Source organism: Lagopus muta, chromosome 4 (genome assembly GCF_023343835.1).
Source record: "Lagopus muta isolate bLagMut1 chromosome 4, bLagMut1 primary, whole genome shotgun sequence".
Lineage (NCBI taxonomy): Eukaryota > Metazoa > Chordata > Aves > Galliformes > Phasianidae > Lagopus > Lagopus muta.
Window position 1 is genome coordinate 58,263,196 of NC_064436.1, and position 21,152 is coordinate 58,284,347.

The 21,152-nt window shown below is 37.4% G+C and overlaps 1 long non-coding RNA gene across 1 annotated transcript; it reads right to left on the bottom strand.

Annotated features, from left to right (window-relative positions):
- Window positions 1–370: 370 nt before the first annotated feature.
- Window positions 371–20,836, bottom strand: LOC125692068 (uncharacterized). Its single transcript, XR_007376433.1, has 2 exons — window positions 20,742–20,836; window positions 371–2,425 (listed from the first exon to the last, which is right to left on the bottom strand). It is a non-coding gene; the product is annotated as an uncharacterized LOC125692068 (long non-coding RNA).
- Between the last annotated feature and the right edge of the window lie 316 nt (window positions 20,837–21,152).

Genomic DNA, 21,152 nt, shown 5'->3' on the forward strand with positions numbered 1-21,152 from the left:
AAGGAAAGGAAACCTTGATGCACATATCGTAAACTGGCCATCTACCTACTATAGACGATGTTATTAGCAACAATAATGAAGATCAAAAAGCATCCCTTGTATACCCCCTAAAGGGATTAAATCCACCCTGCTGTAGAGGATAAGAACAAAGTTAATGTACCATGTAATCCTTGCATGAGTCCAAAAAACTGTGTTATTTGAGTTGCCTTTCAGTCATGAGAACAAAAAAAAAAAGCAAGGATATAGCTTTTGGAACAAATTTCTCTCTTTGAATTGATTTGGCACACATGCTTAGAATGAGGGAGAGCACACAACATTCATCCTGACAATTGTGTTGCCATATATAACAGAGCAGATAAAATACAGAAGATCCCTGTGAAGGTCAGTTTCTTCCACCAACCTTTATTTCTTAGGTCTAGATATACAGACTCTATTTAGTCAGCATTTTGCACATGTACATGCTTATGATCATGGTTTAAAACCATACACAATTACACTTTTGTCATCCCTGAGTTTGACCCTGATATCGTAACTAATCCTAACTAGAAAAACCAGCTAGTACCACTCTTTGATCCCACTGCTGAACCAGAGCTCGAGTTCAACAGTCCATTGGTTTTGTGCAGTGCACAGTTCAGAGACTTATAAATCTTTCTGTACCTCAAATGCCCCGTTTATCTAAAAGATACCTCTCTGCTTGTGTCCCCACAAAGGCCCAAAGTATATAGTAAAAATGACAGTCAAAACACATCCTTTCCTTACATTCCACTGGACAATGTGTTTTATGACTGCAAAACTAGAATACATGGAATCCCCTCTCCATTACTTGGAATGAGACCTTACAAGACTTGAACAATCTCTACCAAATTAAGCCTTTCAGCTGGACTGCACTATGTTTTTGCCACGTTGTAGCACAAGCACAGGTTCTATCACAGCAAGTATTCATAACTAAGTGTAGCTTAAACTATAGGTTGGAATACCAGGAAAACTAGTAGTTTTTTCCCCTAACACAAACAACTCACAGAGTGAAAACATTTCCATGTTTTTTTGATGGTTTACTACCATCTAAATATGTAACTATCAGATTATGGAGCAGTTTACAATTAAGCAATAGCCAGTCATCAGATTTCACATACAATAATGTAGTTCTATGTCAATTTCAATACAACTCCACCAATTAGTTTTGCCTTGCAGTATGGTCATACACTGTTCCCCTTCAGTAATTGGCCAAGAGAAATCCAAGGAAATTGTTTTTGTTTTTTTGGTAAGGACGTGATAATCTGTTAGATATTACCTCAAACTGTACATTAACTGAATGAATAATCCAAAATAAATGGAAATATAGTTTAATGGAAGTGTCATATTTTAGATTAAAAATAGGGACAAAAACAGATACTAAATTTTCATATATTTACGTTAAGAGGTGAAGAGAACCATAAGGCAGGTGCATGCACAAAAATACATGCACAATTGCACAGTTTATACAAGTCATTATTATGATTGCAGATGCAAATGATGAATCAGATGTTTAACTGTTCATTTACTCATGTAAGTACTGTTTTCCCAAGCAATGACATTGTATATATGTAAATTGAGAATCAATCTGATTTGTTAGTGCTATACTCACTTTGTGCAAGGGTAAATAACTACTAGAGATGAAAGGAAACAGAAAATTGTGGCTGCAGAGTTGAATGGCATTAATTATTGGTGGCACTGCAGCTCACTGTATTGCAAAACCTCTTCCTGATTAGATGCACATTCAATAGGAGAGATGACTAGGGGGAAAAAAAAGAAATGCAAAAGCCATGAAGGCTGCAACAAGAAATATAGCTTCTGTAAAGACAGTAGATGTCCATTACCGTGGTTTGGAATCTCTCTGACAGGAAGATCTCTTCTGGGATATAAACTACTTCCATTACATTGATTATTTTTTTTCTGTCAGGAACATATGTATTGATGTATACCATTTGTTTCAGTAGGAGACTGCTAGTGAGACAGCAATAACTTGCAATCTAAGACAACACAAGCAGAGATACCTCTTACATTTAAGATGTGCTTTTCAATCAAAATGAAAGGCATATTCAGCTACACAAAAAAATCATGCTATTCCAAATGAAAGCTATAAAGATTTCAATGAAATTTGTCTCCAGGTTTTCATGTATTTCCTGAATCCCTCCACGTGCCTTTCTTCCGGGAGCTTCTTCAGGTGTGGCTGTGATTTTTTCTTGTCTCAAAATTCTGATTTAATCCTAATCCAAACCTTCACATGAATACATATCTTGAACTTAGAGTTTGCGACTTAGCCAAAAATCCTAGCCACAGCAAGGTGAACATGTTCTCAGGCGATTTCTCTGAAACTTGCTGCTCACTTTTGCAGCCCCTTTCCAGCTCTGTTTGAGTTAGGCTCTAGAATTCTTCTTACTCCCAACTGTAAGTAAAGAACAGTATTAACTTTAATTCAGGAGTTGCAACAGAGACAAGGCTTAGCACAACAGTTGGAATTAGGACCCCTAAGTCACATTCAGAACCAGAAAATTAGGCTGAGAAAAATTTGAACTGAACAATCACTAGAGACTTTGGGCTAATGCTCAGTCTAGGGCTAATGATTTGACTAAGTCACAGAATTGCAGGGGTTGGAAGGGACCTCAAGAGATTGAATCCAACCCCCCACTAAAGCAGGTTTCCCTACAATTGGTCACACAGGCAGGTGTCCAGACAGGTCTTGAATATCTTCACAGAAGGAGACTCCACAACCTCTCTGGGCAAACTGTTCCAGTGCTCTGCTACTCTTACCATAAAGAACTTCTTCTGCATGTTATTACAGAATTCCCTATGTCCCAGGTCGTTACTCCTTGTCCTATTGCTATGCACCACCAAGAAAAAAAGCTAAGGTTTGCTTGGGGAAAAGACAGAGGTTAGAGCTCCATGTAGGGCTGGAAAGAGGCTGAAGGAGAAGGGATTAAGCTACAGGAAGAAATCTCCAAGAATACTTTCATCGTGCACAGGGTTGAGTGATGATCTGAAAATAAGCCAAGGCAACGACCTAAGTATATTGTCAAACTGGGAGAAGGAATGAAATTGCAGCTGGAACCCTGAAGGACTGAAAAAGCAGGGGACTACCGTGACAACTTCAGGCTGGGAGCCACTGGTTGCATGCTCAGTGTGGGTCTAGGGTAGGATTAGGGTTGCAAGAAGGCTGAATGTTAGACCTACAGTTGATGAGCACCTGGAAAGGTGTTGAGAGAAAGGTGTAGATTGCTAAAAGATATCCTTTGTGACATGCTGTTCATCTTGGACACTGGATTGACCTTTGGAAAAGCTGTGGCTTAGCGGTTGTAGTGACTGGTTCTGTGTTTTTCATCCCTCTAGGCATTGTGCTGAGTAGATTTAGGAAAAAGGAGAACAGGAGAAATAAAAATTATTATGACTTTTAATCACATAATTCCAGTAACAGTTTCCAGTCTAGCTTAGGGAGACATTTTAACATGAAAAGCATGTAATGAGGATGAACGAGAATTTTTTAGCATAGTAACACAGGGAATACGTAGAGCAATGGGTTTGGGGAATATGAAGAGAGAAAAGAGTAAAAAGACAATTTAGGCTAAATCTCAATGAAAACTCCCTCATATTAGCATCCATTAATCAATTACATGGGTGGAAGTGTTCCTTCTTGTGAAATTGAGTAAAACAGGGTGTTAAAAATTAAACTTTTGTCAGGGAATATAGAAAATGGCTTAATAAGCCTTTCCATCCATCACTTCTCTTTAGATAACACAATGTTTTCACCCCATTCAACTTGTTAAAAATACTGTGTTTGGATTTTTAGGCTAAAAAGCTAGATACCATTCTGTAAGGAATGTAATTGAGACTTTGTTTTATAGTGGCTTTAATAGGTGTTGCAGATTACTTCCCTGGCTCAATAATTTACTATTTTTATTTTCCCCAATTCTCCATCTACAATTTTGAGGCTTTTGTAGCAGTAAGGATATTTCTCACTGAATAAATTTCAAGATGGAAAAACCTAAAATATTAGGAATGGGAAGCCCTAAACAAATCAAATTCTGAGCAAAGAAGGAAGAAATCAATCTCAAGGGAAATCTAAGTAGGATTTCAATGCTATCAGGACTATTAGAATTATTATTTTCAGAATTAATTTTATATAATGATAAATTATGCAGGAAATAATTTTTCTATTTCATGTAAATTTGCAGTATTAATTGTGGGTGTCTTTCTATGCATTCACATGGTTCTAAATACCTGCTATTTAGGTTGTTATCACCCAGCATCATTTAATTCTACAAGATTAAAAAAAACTTTAGACATTGCCTGTATTTTGTCCACCTGCTGGACTCATCTCAAAAGGTTTCAGGCCTCGCATGGCACATACGGAATACAAGCATTGTGTCAGCACAATGAGACCAAAAGTACATGACTCCTTTACAGACTGCTCGATAACAGCTTTGCCAAAGTTCTGCTGACCCTTCTGGACAAAATGTCTATTACAGATCTTTGCAGCTGTGAGCAGCAGGAATCAACACAGCCAAGAAGCTGAAATTTAATACTGCAGCTTAGTGAGAGAGAACTGGAAGAGAACTAGTCCAAGTGTCACTGACTGAGGATCACCTCTTTATCATCTCCGTTTTCCTACTTTTCTGTTGTTGCTTTTGATTTGCATTAGGACATCCATTACTATGCCTGTCCAATACCTAAATATTAACTAGCATAGAGCAGTTGTCCTGATCAAGGCATGCTCCTGTCAGTGCTAAAAGCATCACAAGCAGAAATTCCCAAAGGGAAGGAAGACATTGTGTCATAGTGAAAACTGTATAGTTAGTAAGGGGAAAAGTATTGTGTGGGCAACCCGCAGCAGTAGAAATGACAGCCTAATCACTGGATATCACTACCTACCTAGAAACACCACCTCCACACCATTTTACTTTTTCTAGATGGACTAGAACTGAAGGGAAAGGTTTATTCTCTTTGTCCTTTTTTTTTTTATTTTATTTTATTTTTATTTTAAGGGGGGAAGGGGGAGAGAGGGAGTTCTTTTTCTCCTGAAAGTTACATTAGTCAGCTTATGTTCTCAGCTACAGGCCTTGCTAATTAATCTTTCTCCAGATAAACCTATCTCAACATTACTCATTTAACAGATTATTTCCTTGACCAAGCATTGATGCATGAGACCTCATATGATACTGTATGTGTCCAGGCACAAATTATGGTAGCATTCCTCATTTCCTCAGCAGCTTATTTCTGGGCTCCTCCTGCCCTTCTCTATTAGTAGCACATCTTTCAGGATTCAACCCTGTCTGATAGTTGCACAGGCACTTTCATTCTTTGCTCAAAGATCCTGTGAACAGCACAGAAATCCAAAATTCCCACAGTAAGTCAGGTACAGGGAATGGGGAGTTAAACTTCTGGGTCACTCTTCTGCATCCATCACAATTTCTGCTTAAAACATACTTCGGAATTTTTTTTTTTTTTTTTTTTTTTTTTGCCTCTTTATACCTACAATTAAATGGGGGCAGTCATTAATTTCTTTGAAATCTCATTCATCTCTGCATTTTAGCTTTTGCTAGAGGGGACTTATTTCCTTTGTTGAATTGGCATGCTGAGTGTCATCCCCCTGCAAAAATGGAGGATCTCCCATGTGCTGTTGTATTACAAAAGGTAATAACATTACCATGGTCATCACATCTGCACATGACTACATATGTGCTAATGAATACCGTAAGATATCATTACAAAACTCTACATATTTGTTCTCAGGTTTCACACAGTTGGAAAAAAATACATCCATATTCATTATAAACTCCAAACAGTGAATTAAGTAATTCAAGAATTACATTTCCTAGGTTAGATCAGCCTGATTTTTCTTCTATCACAATGACAGAATTATATCACTGAAAGTACACAAGAAAAGAGGTTATTTCTTCTGTTTCCTTGAAGCAGTGAATGGAAAAATGAGCTGAAAATTGAAGCAGCTGTTGCCATAGTTGTGCATTAGTCTGCAGAGAATCTTTCTGCCAATTACTTTTTTCTCCTGCCTGTATGACATGTTCCAAAACTGTCTTATTGCAGACTGTATATCTGCCAGAGTCACTCATGAATACTAGTGTACCACAGAAGTCTTTATGAGAGCTGCTCTGAAAGTAATGTCACCTGTTTTGTTGTGTGGTTGTTTTTTTTTTTGTTTTTTTTTTTATGTTGGCCTGTAGCATCAGAGGCAGATGCTGGTGGTATGGCAGCAGAGGTTGAACCTTTCCACCAATATTCCACTAGATTTTGCTGCTGTGCAAAATAAGGCAACAGAGGGGCACTGACAAAATGGCATCTGACACAGTAGTTTATATGAAGCAAAGGTGTGTCACTGAATTATTCCACACGGAAACAATGGCACGCTGATATTCATTGATGCTTGCAAATGTTTGTGGACACCAAACAGTGGATGTGAGCACAGTGAAGTGGTGGGGGGTGCATTTCAGCAGTGGTGATAGTGACACAAAAGACAAGCCAGATTCTGGACAGCCATGTGAGTTTTTATGAGCACAGCACACAGGCTTTTGGTCATCGCTGGCAAAAAAAAGCACAGCTAGTGGTAGTCACTATGTTGAAAAAGAGCAAGTTATCAGCTACAAAACACTATCAAATAGTGTTATTGTGTTCTTTGTATCTGTAGCCATTTCCATGGAAATAAATAGATGGCATTACTTCCAGGGCAACCTATGCACATGGATTTTCATCTGGTTTAGGAAAACAAATTTGTTTTGACTGTCGTTTGCTCCCCAGTTGCAATATGTTAAAATTCAGTGTAGACGTAGGGTCTGAGAAGACTCTTGGGAAATATGAGAGGAGAATGTTTTCTTTTTTGTCCAAGAGATTCCATTTGTTCCAGAAGTAACTGCAGTTGTTCACTTACAGAACAGAAATAATATTCTCAGTAACATGACTAATCCCAATAAAGATTACTGATTCAGAAGGCAGAATTAGAGGTTGTGCTTGTTAGAGGAGAGCCCAATATGTATGTAACCCAGGTAGGTCAGCATCCCACTCAGTCTATCCTGTATCAATAGCACTGCAGCTATTTAAGGAAGATTTTCACTACAAAGTATTTTCCAGGGCTACAGACAGAATCACAATACCTATGCTGCCACACCATAGATTTTACTGCAACCAGAGCTGATTATTTCACTTCTAACACATCTATAGCAGCTGCAATCACATTTGCTGATACAGCAAGACCTTTAAATATATTTTGAATATTATTAATGTATTGAAATTACATATGTTCATTTACATGAGGAAAAAAATGAAGCCAACTTGCCTATTAGCTTAGCTAGTGCCACAGAGAAAGCACAGTAGAAGAGGCTTTTGTAGCTCTAATCTCATAAATAGGATTGTTTCATACAATAAAATGTTATGAAATAGACTCAGGGCAACAGATGCTACAATGCTGATGAAGAATAACAGGAATTGTGAACCTAACAGCCCAGCAGCTATCATGTGTCATTTGAAATTATATAAGGTACACCATATAAATTGAACTAATTCTTGTTCAGAAAATCCTTTTAGAGCTTGCAGCTTTTGTTGTTTTCTCTTGATGCAGCATTTTTGCTCTGAGTTCTGGCAGCGAAGTGAAATTTACTCAAATCCTGATGGCCCTGTGGAGCCGGTGCTTCAGTGAGCAGAATTTGAGCAAATCCTTCTTTGTTGCCAGCACTAGGAGCAGAGTATACAAGATTTCCATGGAGAATGCCACTTTTAGGAATGCAAGAAAATACAGATCACTAAAGGTAACATGAAAGGTGGGATAAGAGATAGAAGAAAGTGGGAAGAAGAAAGAAGAGGAATTGGGACCCAGAGAAAGAAAAGACATCACCAGAACACAAGAAAGGCAAAGAAGTATACTGAACTCCAGTGACTGCAAATTAGGACAGTTCTGCATATCATATTTTTAACAGGTAGAGCTGAACATCCAACCTACAAACACAGAAAGGCATGGATAATTATTTTTTAAAGAAAAATCCAAATTTTCTTTTTGATTTTTTCAGGCAAAAGCATGTCATTTCCTTCCTATCTCCTTCTGGAAATATAGCTGTTACTTTTTCTCACATTGGCTATCTCTGCAAAAGAGAATCCCTTTCTTTCAAGTGATAACTTGAAGTCTCCTTAGAGTACCCACATAGAATTGAGTTGCAAGAGACCCTGAAAGTTTATCTACTCCAACTTCCCTCCAATAAACAGGGACGTTACAGCTAGAAAAGAAAAAGTATGTAGGGAAGGTACAACTAATAACTGACCACCCACATAGTAGAACCACTAGAGCACTAAGAAAACAGAAGCCCCATAAATCTGTTTGTCCAACAAAGTTGTCAGCTGAAGACTTCCATCATCCAAAGTCTCTACCACAAAAGAGAGGGAACAACTCAAAACCAAACCTGCCTGATTCAAAATAAAAAACTAAACTAAGAAAAGTTAAGTACTATTCCCTTCTAAAAAAATAAAAATAAAAGATTTGAGTTGATTCTAACATGGGATGTAAACAAGTTCTGCAAGCTCATGAGTTACTGCAAAACAGCATTGTTGCCCTTTAGCACCTTTCAGCCTGAGGTCTGGTTACAAAACCATTTCCACTTTAGCAGGCTCACTGTATATTTCCCCACAGTCTGTTGAGAGCAGAGACTTTTCCCTATTTCTTTGGTACATAGAACCTTTCAGTCTATAAAAATAATTGATTGCTTGCCAACACGCATCTAAACCCAAATATTTGTGCAATTCAACATAAATTCACCACCACACCTTGCTGTGCATCTCTGAGCTCTGTGGCCCAATTTTAATGGAATACTTGATGAAGCTGATGTGCATATTTTCATCCCACACATACAAATTTATCACAAGAATGATTGCCTTCAGCAAACAGAACACTGCATGCAACATTACAAATTTAGATATACTTCCCTGAAAAAAATCTCAGGAATGAAATTAAAGAAATAATGACTTCAGGAAAAGAAATCTGCCTGAAATCCAAGCCTCTGAGAAGTGTCCTACCTTTGTGAAAATTAGAATGAAGAGTGGCAGGGGGTGAAGGAAGTAGGGGTGGATGAATAGAATTACTAGGATTATACATAAAATAAATCAATCTGACAACCTGAAAGCACAAAACATTATACAGCTGGTAGAGTTTTACCTAGCAAGTGGATTAACACAGTAAGATTGTTTGTTTTTCACTCTAATCTATTTGAGAAGTCAGATCTGATTTGCAATTCTTTCCCTTCTCAAGTTAGTTGAGGATCAATGTTTCTTAATTTTTTCAATTTTCTTGAACTGACTAGATATATTCCCATACGTTCCTGGAGGTTTTAGCTAGCAGTGTCCCGGATGAACCTTATTGTAGGAGGAAGACTATTTCTTTCCACCCTTTTCTCCTATCACTTTTAATTTATTCCCTAGATGTTTCATTAAGAGGCTACAAGTTCTCAGAACATTAATAGAGGTTTAAATTAGACTAGTCTCCTTCCATTGATCTCAGGTCTCAGCCATTCAGTCTTTTCACCTAACTTGATACATAGTTGTAAATGTACTTTTCATGCATCCCGCTTTGCTTGAATTATTTTTCTTATAGTGAGATAGCACAACACCACAGATTCAAACAAATAAACAAAACATCTGCAGTAACTCAGCAAAACTTACCAAAGTTGGCAGATAAGGCCATTCACAACACCTAGCAATTCCGCATACACTAGAACATCCTTTATGATACCAGAAATAAAGGTTAATGCTAGTCTCCACTCTCCTCACATCACTGTATCACCCCTCCTGCCCAACTTCTAAGGCTCAGTTGCAGAACAGTGATCTCCAATGGGGTGTAAAGCAGAACCACACTCACCCTTCTATCCTGCAAAGGGAAGCAACTTGAGAAGAGTTCCAATTGGGCATGGCATATACTACACAATGTACTGCCAGGCAGGTCAACACTGTTAAGGGGAAAGCCCAGCATCTGGCACCAGTAAAACAGCAGTTCTGCTCATGTCCCAGCCTGGAGCTGTCAGCTGTGATCTAAGCAGACCCAACATAAAGTAGCAAACAGAGCATTTGAGCAAGGGTACAGGATTCAGGGGGAGGGAGGGAATGAAAGGGAGGAACTTCCTTCACTTGGAGGCATTTCTAATGCTTTAGTGAACGTGCAGAAACATCTATCAGGAACACAGCAAGTCTTGGGGTCTAGCAAATACTGAAAAGCTTGGGTTTGTTCACGGTAAACAAGTAGCCCATTACCCATCACACCAACATTTTGTTTAGCTGTGCTCTATACTACCCCATTACTTCCCCAGCTTGTTGATTCATGGAAAATTAAATTGCTATCCCATCATTTACTCCTTTTCCTTAATCAGTCTCAGCAACATTCTCCATTTATTACAACTGGAACTTTTAGTGAAATCCTTAGTTGGAAAGTTTGATGTTTCATTAACACTTAATGTAACTTTGGACCCACTCTGAAATTAGAAGGAGTGTGACTTAAATGTCTACTGCTTTATGTTTATCCCACATCTTGCTGAATTATCTCAGCTTCTGTCAAAATCAGTAGGAGTTGAGAGAATTTTGCAGTTGAAGATAGCTTATAAAAATCAACCCCTGACTGATAGGCCATTTTATTTTGTGATATTCTTTGTGAGAGCCTTAGTGTAACTAATAATTATCATAATCAAAAATCACTCAGGCTGGAAGGGACTTCAGGAGGCATCCTCTCCAGCCTCCTTCTCAAAGATGGGCCATCAAATCAGATCCGGAGTTTGGATCAGATCATAATGCTGAACACCAAGTTAGCTCTGATATCTGGTTGATATTTTGTTCTCATAATATTTTCCATAATTCTCTACAAACTGTATATGATATGGTTTCACAACCAGAGCCTGGTTTGTAGAACACTCAATTAGTCTCAATACTGAAATATAAGATAAATGCAATCAGAAAAAAAAAGAAAATCAGGCACAGATTATTTTTCTCTTCAGCATTATGAGAAAAAAGCCTGACTGACATTAGTATGAATTCCCATGAATTTGGATTTAAATACAAAACCAATATGAACTAATGGCTAACAAGCTGATAATAAGGAAAAACTATATTTGATCATCCTAAAATCCTGGGAACACAACATCTACATTCATCTGCTTACATTTTTCTTTTCTTTTCCTCTAATCCACTTTAAAAGACAGTTTACTGTAAGAAAAATGGACAATAGAAGACAACCACAAAATTTTTAATATGATTTTCTTACTTTCCTAGTCTTGCCCATTCAACATTAGTCCTAACTCTTGCATGCTTCAGTTCAGTTTCAGCAAATTGCTGTCACTGGACTGAAGCTACCTGGAGTTGCTGTAACACGGCCAAGTCTAATTCAATCCCCACTAACAAATTAACTGTATGTGGGACCAGTCACTAGCACTGAGGTCACCTGACACAGAATTGCCTTTGTTCCTGCCACTAAACACCATTTTATAGCTGGGTAACAGTATCTTAATTAGCTATCGATAAGGTTCCACAGCCTAAACTGCCCTCTGAACAGCTAGCTCCTGACAAATATTTGGGAGAATAAATATGTCTGGGCCAAAAACTTGCCAGGGAATGTTCTGGCATTGTAACAGTAGATACATTTAAGTTATGTTCCTGAGAACACAACTTGGGAACACACACATACCTGGGAACCTCAGGCAGGTCTGTATTATTAAATTAAGCAGTGCCAAGGAACTGCTGTAAAAGCAGAGAAAAAAGCTGCAGAATACACTTTCTGCCCATGCTCCTGCTCACTACTTCCAAGCTTTGGCTGAAAATTACTTCAAATTACTGTCTAAGTACCCATTGATCAGAAAACATTCCGGGAAACAGGAAATTCTATTTACGTATCAAAGAGAGCTTTGCCATCAGAAGAGTGGTCAAATACTAAACCAGCTTGCCCACAAAACAATGTGTAACCTCCATACTGCTAGACATTCAGAACATGGGTAGACAAACTTGAGAAAACTGATTAGATAAGACTTCTTCCAAAAGAACTAGATGACCCCTTTCATTCTAAATTGTTCTACTACTGCAAGAAAACAAACAGATCTTCCCAGGTCCTTCATCAAGGAGTACCTGGATCTCAGAAGAAAGCAGCTCTTAACACGTGCTTGACGGTTTGCAAATCTGAGAATTTCTGTTTTAACAATGAGAAAGAAAGTACAGGCCTATACTTTAAGTGACTTGCTTGGCAAGCCATGTTATTTTTCTTTTATTAATGAAAATACCATAAACACAAGAGCAAACAAAACTGCAGCCAGTGCAGATCACCAGGTAGTTGCAATACAGCTTACAGATGAAGAAAGTATTCCATGATGTTTGAAATATTTATCTTTCACTTTAACACTATGTATCTTCATTCATAATATTCACTTACGTGTATACAAACTTCTCGCTTGTTTGGACTGCTATGGAAGCCACTTTTGGGATTAGAGCTCTATAACGCACATGCACATTTCTAAACTAGCCTTCTTATCTTTTCATCCCACCAACTATCCAGCTATTTCCAAATCTCACTTAGAATTAGGCACCCTTCCTTTTTAAAACTTCATTCTTTTCCCTGCCCACACTCAAATATTTGGGATGGAGTTTTCATTAGCTTGTTTGTTCCCCATGATATCCTCTAAAATACAATATGGATTCTGCACATTATGCAATTGCCTTTAATAGAGCAAAGAAATAACCCTAGTAGGCTCTGTTTCCAAAGAGTAAGATTGTTCAGAATGGAGCCCATTGTACATATCCCACTCCTCCAGCCCCTGATGTATTGATTTCAACTCATTCCTTTGAGGAAACCAGTTCTGCTGCCACTAAGAATTTTGTCTTTGATCCATGAAGCCAGATATCCATTAACTCACTACATGAGCATTATTTAAAATCATTTTAAAGATGCCAGTAATGAAATTACCCCATTTTGCAAATTTTGGAGTCATTATGCAGTGCTCTGGTGCCAGTACACACAACAGAAGCCCTCTCCCAAGGCTATGATTTGTGCCACTTGACTGTACATTTTTCATTATCATTTATTTTATTAGCAAACCTGGCCCTAAGTGCCAGTCAGTCAGCCTGCATGTAGACAATGTGTTGCTCTCACAAACAAAGAAGTCAGAAGAAGAATTTTAAATGAGCTGTTTCAGAAGTGTTTATCATCTAAACCTACTTCCCAAAGTGCTATTATGATAGTTAGAGTGCATCTACCTACCTGATTTTCTACTTCAGAGCGAATTTCCACCAAGACAAACATCTCTCCAGTGGTGATAAACAGCCTTGCACTTGTTTCAGTGCATATCTTATTCATTCAAATCTACACAACAGATTTTTTTGCCTCCAGTTTGGAACATGGTTTGACTGAAAAGGCTGTGTTTACATGAATCTCTAAACATCTGTTGAAGATTTTCCTCATTCCCAGTCCCAATATATTATAAATTCTATGTACACTCTAAGGAAAGTTTATATTATCTTTATGAAAATAATTTTTAAAAATGAAAACTTTTCAAGCAGATTCAGGTCATTCCATTTCAAGAAGTAAGCCTGAGGGCAGCAATTGAATCAAATATTGTTTAAGAAGGATATAGGTAGTATTCAGGCCTTAGTACAGAAGTGAACTTCATCTATTATGAAAATATCTCCCAAATCATTATGAAGTTTGTCTATTAGTAGGCAGATCTAGGTCAAATGTTCCCATGAGCTGGGCTACTAATGAAACGGGTTCAAATCTAGTTGTTTTCATTATACATTTCCATATATTTTTAATGTATATTTATACACTGCCACTAGAAAACTCAATGTTCTTTCAGCATAGCCATTTTACTAGGAGTACTCATCAAAATAAGATTAAAATGTAGGATTAAGTTCATTTGGCTTCTACTATATCAAAGATCTATTTGGCTTTGGTGGTATTTTTATTCTTCACCTGAATAAATCTCCCAGCAAGATGACATTCTATTATTTCTGAGAAAGACATTTATGTATTTATTGAGGTATTAAAAAGCAAACTCAAGCAAAACTCTATTTGCTATGAAACAATGATAACAGGAAAAAAGAGGCTCCTATTTCAAGATGCAGCACTGTCATACACCTCAACTGGTATACATCTTCTGTAGGAAGAATCAGGCCAAGAAAAGCTGAATTTGCTGTTGATGGCTAGAGAAAGGATCTCACTATTCCATCTCTTTATTTCTCAGTGGATATGTGAGACAAGATGGTTACCATTATCATGACTTCTCCTCTGTTCTCCTAAGTGCACAAAATTCTTTTATGGCTTTAACTATATGGTTTTGATATTTAGTTACTGATTCAACAAAATCACTGCTTTTTCACTTAGCATTTTTTTCATGCTTTTAATAACGTGTCCACAACAAAAAGATGTATGCAATAGGAAAAGCGATAGCCCATACTACAAAAGTGAAGCTCACTGGTGCGAGAAAATCATTACCTGTTCATAGGTGCAATGAAAATCATTTCAGAAGTTATGAAGGGGAAAATGATATCAAAAGTTTATATTTAAAGTCTATCCAGCCAGTACCATAGCATGGGGGAAAATAAACTATTGTAAACAAGACACAACAGTCAGTCTCAGAGAAAAGAGATTATTATTGCTACCTGTTTTTCTGGGTCCTCCACACAATGGTGAGGAAGACCACCCTAATCCTGATCTCTCAAGTTTCCTATATGCCTCCCCCTTCAGAAAGAGATTCTTTGAGATTGGTTTACTTGTTTCCCATATATTTTTTAATTCAGTTCAAAGGAACATGAGTAAATTCATTATTAGCATTATAAATAGCTTCATTTGTTTTCTTCACCATAAACACACTCATCAACCCTGTGGTCATGGGCCTCAATTTGGTAACTTATCCAGTTTGGATGTTGCTATGGAAGCCAATATTATTTTCATGTGTATATGACTTTTTGCACTGTGTTTCACAGGTATTTCCTAAAGTACTGCTAGGCCAAGAAAAATTTTTTTACAAACTGATTAAAATAAAGACTACTTTAGTTTGCCACTGATGAATAAATGTTCAGAGTTTATGCCACCTATCTAGAACCATGTGATTATCCACTGGATGGAGATAATGCTAGCTTCAAAATCACCTCACCACACACATAGAAAAATAAAGAAGTACAGAAGTACCCCCATCTTACCATACGATGTTCATTGAGAGAAGTGAACTTGCTTAACAATGAGCAAGAGATTAGATGATAGAATATAAAACACTGAAGAGGAAAGCATGCCAGTATAACAAAGCTACTGTATATTTTCAATGTGTCAGTGCTCTCTCCAGCCCCCAGAAAAATTAGAAATTTGTAGACTACTTTTAGGTATATACAAAACAGTCTTGAAACAGAGAAACAGAGTCACCAGCAAACATCTAAGAGATAATCATTCAAGTGTCATCTCTTTTACTGGCTTTAATTTACTACGGTTTTCACATTTTTCACCTGTTCAGTACAGTTCTAGGTAAAAGAACTGGACAAGAGTCCACTTCTCCTTTAAAGAAGCCAAAATAGCTTTTGATAACACAGCTTTGACCTTATCCTATTTTTACAGCCTACTTGCTATTTCTCAAGTATTATTCACTACCTATTATTATACTAATAAACTTTACTATCTTTTATAAAGCTGCCAGTGCTTACATGCTTGAATGGCCCTCACAAAAGAAAGCCATAATGACAGAACAAGGTAAACCTAATAAACCATTCTTTGTTCTTAAAGTGTATTTGTGAAAATAGGCCATTACCTTTTATTTATTATTCACATAAATGTATGATGGGATTTGTACCCTCTCCATATTAACTGCCTCTGCTTGCAGAGATCATCCAAATTTTTTTTTGTACCTGCGCTTTGAATCTTTCTCTTTAGTAATAAGGTAAAGAATATACTCAAAAAAAATGAATATATTCAAAATTTATCCATCCTTTTTACAATCTCTACAACTGCATGCATAATCTACACATTAAGCTCTCTTGCTAGTTCAATACTTAGGTTGATATTGCCATCTTAAGCCACTTAAGTGTGACAAATAGGAATATTGCAGAAGATGAAAAAATGTACCATTTGGACCTTCAAAATATTGTTGAAATTTAAGAGGAATGCCACAAATACTATAGCTTGCCATCAAACTAATAATAGGCTATTTATGCATGCAAAATACACCAAAAAAGCATAACAGCATAACCAATAAGCAACCATGATATGTCTTTCCAGTTTTGTCTTGTTAAGTACTGTCTTTACACATCTATAAATTATTTACTAGCATCTATTATTTTTATTCCTGTAGATACAGGAGAACAGAGAGTCTTCTACTGTTTTGTTTGTTTGTTTGCTTTATTTTTGTTTTTAAATGTTGACTTTCAAAGTTCTTTTCTACTTTGATCTGTTATGTATGTCTGTATTAGCTAAAATCAAAGCTGTTCCTTTGTATGAATCAAACAGATATGAAATACTGCCCTTAAGTCTTCATCCAAGACACAAGATATTAGCTCTTCTAGTTTCACTGGCAAAAATGAAATTTTTAGAAGCAGCAACAACAACAAAAAAAATCAGAATGCAGCTCAAAAGGTATTCAATATTTCACAAAATTTCCTCCGTTTTACAACAACTCAAACCTGTACAAGCACCTGGGAAAACAAATCAGAGCTATCAGTCTAGACATATGCTTGGGCTGCTCCTCAGGAAAGTATGAGATCCTCCACAACTTCAAAAGAATCCTTGAGACATCAAACAATAATACTGAGCTCCAAGGTATACATAATCACATTTACCCTGACTTCCTTATCTCCTCTAAGCCTTCATGCTTCCCCTACCAAAGTACTGGTGCAAGATGAGCTCATAAAGAAGAACCCCAAACAACTCTATGCTAGGTTTATTTTGCCTTACTCCTCAGTGTTATCAGTTTTATCTCCAACATTAGTATCTGCATGCCATTATCAGTTGCTGTACTGAAGGCCAGTGTTAAGGAAGGATTAGACATCTTTATTTGAGCCAGCTCTTTTCAGCAACATCTCATACAATGAAGTCCTGGTTCTAAAGACCTCTGATGTAAATTTAATTGGATCATCAGATTCATGACAAACATTTTTTGCTATCAGAATACTGATAGAACAGAATACGCTCAGACCATAACTTCATACAACATATTTAATCAAGCAAGTAACAGATTCTAGATTATTCTTGCTCTAAGCTTATAAAAATCTTGTGAAAGTTCAGAGCATACTCCTTCTTGAAAGCACCGGCGGACGAAAAAATCTTTTACCAAGAGCAAACTTGGTGTTCTGACGCTCCAGTATTAATATTTTCTTACTCATCTTAGTTCTGTGTGCTTGCATTTCCTTCAGGCATAGCAGTTCATCCTACAATTCATTTCTGCTGAACAACATCAGTACATTTTTGCAGAAAAATTTTTGACTCACAGCACCAAGAATAGAAGGGAATATATGTAGAATCAGATATAACATCAGCCATTCTCTCCCTGGATTTGTTAATTCCACAGACTATAGTTTAGGATATCTTTTTATAGGCTTTGAAATAACAGACAATCTACTTCAAGCTCTAGGAAAGCTTTCCAGTAGTTAACTATCCCAGTTATTATAAAGTCACCCCCTAAACTCATACATCACAGTCAAATGCCACCCTAAGCAAGTAGATAGTCTCAATTAGATAAACACATCAGTTTCTCACTACCATCTTCATTCGAGAAACACAGTGTTCCTCTTAATTATTTTAAGATACTCTTCTGCATGCTAAGTAGCCTTAAACAGGATCTCAGGCACATATAAATATGCTCATTATTATAGAACAGCAATATTACTTTTAAATGATTTTGGTTAGTAAGCACAGAAAGTGTTCTCCATTGTTCTTAAATGGAGAGCAAAAAATAGCAAAAAATATCATCATTTCCTCTGAAACCCAGAGCTATTTCTTACTCAACTCTAATTACAGGTAGACAGCAGGGAACAGAGAGCTGTTCTGCCATTTTTTGTCAGTAACTGCTTACCCAAATGTTGGTGCAGTGTCATAATTTGCACATGAATTATTTAGGTTCCTATTATTAAGACAGTTCTCCAAATGTTCAGAAAGTGCCACAGACTGGCAAGGTGTTCAGAGATGCTCTATATCTTTGTCAGTAGCCAAGAAATCTGCCCAAACTTCTTAGCAAAAGCAATGATTTAAAGACAGAAAGTTGTCAGCGCTTGTGAATAATTTCACAAACATACTATTCCTTGCAATCTACCCCAGCTATAGCACAACTCTAAAGTCAATTAAAGCAAGTCACTAAAGCTGTTCAGTGTAGTAGTATAGCTGACTGCTTTCTCAATTCATCCTAGAGCCTTCCTAAAATTGCAAAATATTAGAAATTTAAGTATCAATTTCTCAGGTTGAATGTCTCATTCTGCACCATCCTGAGCAGCAGCTGTGAGTAACTACATGATCCCACATCACTATGCTGCCTTTCCACTTTTCCTTTATGAAGATATAACCAACAGCCATTTTGCCTTTGTTAGGTGACCTCTGTATTACTCAGAGCTCATTGCTCTCATCAGTCCTGCTTTGCTCAAGCTGTTTGGACATGTGGAACTGCACACTGATGGTGAAAGCATTGTTGCTGTCTGGCTTGTTAAGTTTGCCTTCCTGTCTATTATCTTCTGAAGTAGCCCCACTATCCTCGATACTTGACAAAGAGCACAGTCAGTGAGCTGGTGATCTGCCCAGTACAATCAGTACTCATTAGACTAGGAGCAAGTTAAAAATGGAAACTTATTCAAATCTTGACCATTTGGAGCTGATACTTCTGCAAGCAAACACTGAGTAAGTTCCTTGCCAGCACTAAGAACACAACATACAGTATTTCCTGGGAGATTGCCACATTTGGAAATGCAAAAAAGTACAGCTGGCCAAATGCAAACTGAAAGCTGAGTTAGAAGTTGAAGGAAGAAGGAGAAGAAAGAAAAGGAAACGAAGCCCAGGAGAAAAAAAGGAAAGAAACAAGGCAAACATGGACAAGACTCAGAAAAGACAAGGAAGCATACTGAACTTCAGCCACTTCCCTAGATTCCCTCCTATCCATAAGGATAAAAGAAAAAAAAAAAAAAAAAAAATCACTCAATTTTTTTTTTATTATTCCCCAGCTTTTCTCTCAGTGAGGAGTCTCCTAAATTTTGGCTTACTGCTAGCCTATTATTTACAACTTTTTTTTTTTTTAAACAATCAACACCTCTAATAGCTCCCATTCACACAGCATGAAAGGCTGCTTCCCACAGCCAAAACATACACTATAACTTCAAGCATTTCACTCTGCACTGTCTTGTAGGGTAGCTCCTAGAATATCAGTTTTCCATTGGCTTTATGCTCAGTGGTCCTGCAAAGCAATGTTTACGTAATGAACCTCTTTGGACAGCAGCAACAAAATTATTTTCTTTCCAGATTTATAGAGCTGCTTGTTTCTTCTGTCTTCAGTCTTAACATGCTAACCTTTGGTAAACTCAGGTAGAAAAAAAACAAGATAGAGGGAAAATAGTCAGAGGTCTCTAAACATTGTATTCACATACTCTTGGCCACAATGGAAAATTCCATCTTACATCTATGAAAATGATATAGAAAAGAGAAAACTAATTCTAAATAGCACATCAGAAAGTACAGAGAATCATATCCCAAGACAGAGAAATACAAGCACCACTGCTCACTGTGGATTTCATTCAAGTGAAAAGAAACAGCAATGGCTATCTAAAAGAACAGTGCCTGGACAGGTTTTCAAGTGCACCCTCTTCTCACTTGCTACCAATGGCATTGTAGTGTCATAGCCTGCTGGGGTATTACAGTCAAATCCTATACCACAGAGAATAGCAGGGAAGGTTTTGGAAACAGCTTTCTTCCAGGTCACTGTCTGAATGGCCTGAAACAGGCTCATAGGAGAATTAGACCTCGCTATTACACTTTGAATAGCATGAAATCATTACCATGATGAAGGACAGTAAGAAAGCTGAAGAAAGTCATATAAGAACTTTGGATTTACTAGTACATTGGTCATCACAACCAAAATTAACCAAGTGATGCGAAGGGCTAAAGATACATCTTCTCTAGTGCTAATCAAAAATTCAGCTCACATTTATTTAAAGTAAGACAGGAACATGCTTCCTTATTTCTATATACTTCTAAGGACCCAATTTCCAATAAGAACCCTGTGTTCCAGGAACTGAATCCAACCTGACACACATGCAAGCCTCAGTATAGAGTATTTGCCTACTATGGAGTGGGTTTATCACTAGAAAATATATGAAGTTATCCTGCCAACAGGTTAGTGAAAAACTGCACGTTATCTTTCCTCCCAGCACAGGTAGCAGAATGAAGAAAATACAAGTGGGAAACAACCACCTGTGACAGGTTTTTTTTTCCCCCTCTGCAGTTCTGATCACAGCAGGATTGTACCAGCCCTAACTACATTCCACCAGCCCAGAGCAGTGGAGAAGCAACCAAAAAACAGAACATAACAGCACTTAATTCCTTCACTAACAACTTAAACAAGAAAAAAAAAAAAAAAAAAACAAAACATAGTCAGTATACAAGATGTAACACTATAACACAATGGAAGGCACAACAATAATAGTAGAGTAGCAAGGTCCTAAGCTGCATCACGTGAAAACTTGCTCAAATGAAACAGCTATAGGCACAAAAGCAAATAAAAGAATCTACATACCTTTAGAACACCTCAGGCATGCAGGGACCTCCAGCAAAATACCCTTACCTCCAATACCAGCCCTTAAATGAGGTCTGAAAAGGGGTTGGTCCTGGCTCTTCCCCTTCCAGTCATCAGGTTCATTGCATGCACCTGAGCTCCCCTGGATTGGCCCTGCCTTCTCACCAGGTGCTCAATCACTGCTTCAAGCCCTGACTTTGCATTTCCGCTACACATGGGAAAATGCTCACCTGTCAGTGCTAGTAGATTAATACATCTCCAGGTTTCCATTAAAACAAGGAAAATTACACGCTTGGATTTTCATCTATCCTTTCATGTTATCTTGCCATGTCTTAGAGGAGCTTTTACTAATCAATATGCATAGTCAGTCTCCTCATTTCTTTTAGTGCACTTAGTAAGAAAGCAAACTGT